This window comes from Triticum dicoccoides, chromosome 1B (assembly GCF_002162155.2).
Source record: "Triticum dicoccoides isolate Atlit2015 ecotype Zavitan chromosome 1B, WEW_v2.0, whole genome shotgun sequence".
Lineage (NCBI taxonomy): Eukaryota > Viridiplantae > Streptophyta > Magnoliopsida > Poales > Poaceae > Triticum > Triticum dicoccoides.
Window position 1 is genome coordinate 584,994,377 of NC_041381.1, and position 4,469 is coordinate 584,998,845.

Below are 4,469 nucleotides of genomic sequence, written 5' to 3' on the forward strand. Positions count from 1 at the left end.
CCTATGGCTTCAAGATTGTGGAGGCGCACTACTCGATGACGGGCGTGGCGGTCCTCCGCATCATGTTTTTGCTGCAAGGTTGCAGGGAGTCCATGCTCGTCGTTGTTCGCCAGGTGACGCCGCAGCCGCAGGTCGAGCTTGACCACCACGGTGGCGAACTGCAAAAGGCATTTGGATCCTTCCACTGCAGGTGGCAACATCCTCAACCCCCCGTCTTTTTTTCATTTTTGTTAGTTTGATTATCTGCAAATTGATGTTCCATGACCCAGTAGAGGCAGATCCGAATTTTGTGTTTAGATTTCTCACCCCCAATTGCATCCCATGACCCAGTAGACTAGTACAGATGACATGCCATGACCCAGTGCACTAGTAGATATGTCATGGCAATTTTCACCCCCATTCTGTACCATGGTATTTTTGTGATATGTTGTTTTTGATTTGGTTCAGAACTGGTAGGGATATTCTAGGGCAATTTTCAATATGCAGTGAACGGCAAATTTAGATTCGTTCCACCACAATTTTTCCATTATGTTTTCTTAGGGAGAACCAAATTTTGCCGCGGCAAATTCATACGTTCTGCCATCACTACATAGGAGTTCTTTTTCCATGCTGTAGTTTTGCCATCAAGTTTTACATTTCTATCATAGTTTTAACGTGTCAATCGCATTATTTCTTCAAGCAGATGCATTTTATTTTTGAATTTTTATATAGCTAGCTGAGTAATGTTATGCCCTAAGAAATTCGGTGACTTTCGTAACACGGCATTTCTGTCACAGCAATTCCATTATTTTTTGTCACATGGCATATTCTGTCATTTTTCATTTTCCTAGTCTTTTTGTTCATAGGCAAATTCATTACTGGTCACATGGCAAATTCAGTTATGGTCACATGGGAAATATATTAGAAAACTATTTAACATACATGGCAAATTTATTTTTATAAAGCATGACAAATTTAGTTCATCGATCATGGCAAATTTTACAAATTCACCATGGCAAATTTATTTTATGCATCTTAACTTTGTATAGATGAATCTTAACCGTTAGTTTTCTATTGTTTTAAGTATATAATAGATAGATTGGGTTAAAATGATGCTTGTTTTTGGCATTGACATTGGCTGTCGAGCAGGAAATCACTGCTGCTATGACTAACCAAAACATACCCGTTTGCCCGCACCTTTTGTCTCTGTTCCTAGCAAAGCCTCCCACTAAACTTGGTCAAAAATTTATGGTATTTGTAATGCAACATGGAACATTAGATTGCTCTGTTTCTCTTTTCAGCACAGCAAGTCGATACCATCTGTGGCCTAACATTTTAAACTTTTCTCTCTCAGTTATTGGGTTCTTTGTACGCTTTGAAGATGATAGTGTCGATTCAGCAAAAGTGGTCAAACAGTGGAATGTCAAAATCATATCTGTGAGTGGGAGGAATTTTTCATATGTTTTCTTGGTTATTGTAATCAAATTCTATTTTGCTCCCACTTACAGCTGCTTTATTGATTGTGTTATTAACCTATGGTGCAGATAAGCAAGAATAAAAGGCATCAAGACAGACCGGCTGCTCTGGAGGTGTGGGATCGGCTGGATGAATTTGTGCGGGCCGTACGTGTCTCTCTGGCTTAATGACGCGGTGCTGCTGCTGCTACAAGGCGCTACCAAAATTTTAAATTAAGAATTTGTTGGTGGTGATTCATTTTAATTTTATTGGCACGTTGCATCTTTCTACAAGCTAATGTTTGGTATGACAAAACTACAGGGAACGGCACATCCTCATATTACAAAGATAGAATCTATAAGGTTTTACTCTTTTGTCCATTCTGATTATGTTTTCTTGAAGCAAGACTTAATTACTCCATGGTCCATACAGTGATAGTTCATACACAGCCTAACAGTATTTCCTTGACATTTTGTTTTCTTTCATTTTCAACTCCCAGTTGTTTATACAGAATTATAGATATAATAGTAGAAGTCGTCAGTGACAACTTCCTGCTGCACCTGCTTCTTACCACGGGCACATGCATGCAAAGGTTCTGTCAAAAGCCATCTACGCATGTGTTTTTCCACTCCATATCACCGAAAAGCAACGGTATCTTTCTGGTGCCACCACCAACAGGTATTGTTAGTTCTGTTGCCTCCAATCTTAGTAGTAGTCGTCTCTCTGCATCTCAGTCAAATTGTACACTTTCAACTTTCTCAAGCATTCGGCCAAAGTGGAGATCAATATATCAACTAGCATAATTGCTTGCTTTCATACAGCAAGGTATGAACATAGCTATGCATTTTGCTGGTCTCCTTGGAAATTTCTTATTTATCTTTCCTAAGGTGTTGATTAGATTTTTTTTTTGTCTGAAAAATCATAAAGGAAAGAAACAAATAAATCTCTACAAGTTGTTGTCGCTCATACTTGTGAACTATTTTTAGCAGTAGTATAAAAATATCATTTGTTATCACTAATGGGATAAGTAGAATTTGGTTATCTAATAGGAGTTATATTTATTTTTATTTATCTTTCCTAAGGTGTTGATTTGATTAAAAATCTGATTCATCATAAAGGAAAGACTCTGGGTTGTTATCGCTCATTTTGTGAACTATTTTAGCGGTAGTCTAAAAATACCATCTGTGGTCACTAATGAGATCAAGGGAATTTGGTTATCTAATAGTTGTATTTATTTTATTCCAAACTCGCACGCTAGAATTAGTAGCTTCATTTGTTTCCGTTTGTGCACCTGCCAGCAATAATATTTTTTAAGCAATATTAAAGAGCTGGTCCATTGCTGAAAACTAATTTCATTTTCTCACCGTGTATGCAATTTTGCACTATTTATTTAATGAAAACTTCAATCCTGTCTTGCATCAATCTTCATCTTGCAAAATTAAATCACCTCTCCAATATCTGCCTCTAACAAATACTCATGTTTATCAAATCATCTTTAGTATTCATGTATATGAGAACCATCTTCAGTGCTATATGGCAATATGACTAATCTTCAAAGTACATATACTGCAAATCCCGTCTTTTTTAGTGCGTGTACTTAACTGCAATGCCAATTTGTTGTGAACATCCCAAAATAGACAGTGTTACATTAGTAAAGAAAAACAACTTTCTTATGGTTACTGAAACCAATCCGTTTAATATTTAGAAGCTCACGCAACATGTCCCGCAGCAATGCGCGGGGTATCCATCTAGTATATACATGGATGTGCGTACATGGCCAGGACTTATGTACGTGTCCGACCTGCCCTCTTTTACTTTTTCTTAGCATGAGGTCTGGACAACTGCTTATGTGTGTACGTGATCATGACTCTTTTTGACGGGCTATTTCTAATTCTTTCTATTTTTTTAAGGGAATATTTCTAATTCTTTATATGCCCCATTTTGTAGATTTGCTTCAGATCACGGAAGCTTGGGTTGATGGAGTGCTTGTCTTTAGTTTTTGTTTTGACTTTGTGAAACTTGCTACCTATGATGAAACTGTGTAATATTGATGAAACTATGTATATGTATGGATGAAACTTGCTACTATTGGTAAACTATTGGTAACATGTGTTGTATATGTGTTCGATATATATGTGTTCATGACTATTGGTAATATGTGTTGAATATGCTATATTGGTCATATAAATATATTTGTGTTTGATTTTCTATGGAAATGAATTGATATAAGAAAATATATATTAAATGGGGTAATATATGCACTTTGCCATCTGCTGGCAGATGGCAAAGAGCTTTGCCAGCTGGCAGATGGCAAAGAGGTCACGTGTCATCTACATGTAAATTTTGGGCTGGCCTATTTGGGCCCTTTGCCATCTGCCAACAGATGGCAAAGAGCTTTGCCATCTGCTGGCAGACGGCAAAGCATGCAGCCTTTGCCATCTGCTGGCAGACGACAAAGTATGCCGTTAGCCTTCTAACGGGGCTAACCCCGTTAAGAGGCTTTGCCATCTGCCAGCAGATGGCAAAGCCACAGGCTCTTTGCCATCAGCCAGCAGATGGCAAAGAAGCCTTTACCGGCAGGGTTTCAGACGAACTGTTTGCCATCTGCTGGCAGATGGCAAAGCCTTTGCCATCCGCCGAGCATGCCTTTGCCATCTGCCATGGCAGATGGCAAAGTGCCAGATTCCAGTAGTGGTATGTCAACCAAGACAGGACTCCAGAATTCACCGGCCGATTTGAGAAGATAAGAGATCACTGGCCCGCATTTGTGGCCAACAAGACATCGGAGAGGAGTAAGAAGATGTCAGCGACTAACAAGATAAATGTTGCAAAGAAGGAGCATTACCACCGCATGGGGTCAGGTGGCTACCTCAAAGCCCGGCCGTTGTGGGATAAGGCTGAGCAGGATCTGATTGCTAAAGGGGTTGAACCAGAGACATCGCACTGGCCAGACCGTTGTAGGACTTTGTTCTACGGGGCTGATGGAACATTGGACCCTGAAACAGGGAAGTGCTGCTGGATGGACGAGCAGCGTG

The 4,469-nt window shown here is 39.5% G+C and overlaps 1 long non-coding RNA gene across 2 annotated transcripts; it reads left to right on the top strand.

Moving 5' to 3' along the window:
* The first annotated feature begins 6 nt into the window (after nucleotides 1-6).
* LOC119348909 lies at nucleotides 7-3,511 on the top strand. 2 transcript variants are annotated; one of them, XR_005169150.1, is made up of 4 exons: nucleotides 7-190; nucleotides 1,334-1,416; nucleotides 1,524-1,796; nucleotides 1,934-3,511. It is a non-coding gene; the product is annotated as an uncharacterized LOC119348909 (long non-coding RNA). The 2 variants fall into 2 exon arrangements; XR_005169149.1 differs by having other exon boundaries at nucleotides 1,524-2,112; nucleotides 3,382-3,435.
* The last annotated feature ends 958 nt before the right edge of the window (nucleotides 3,512-4,469 follow it).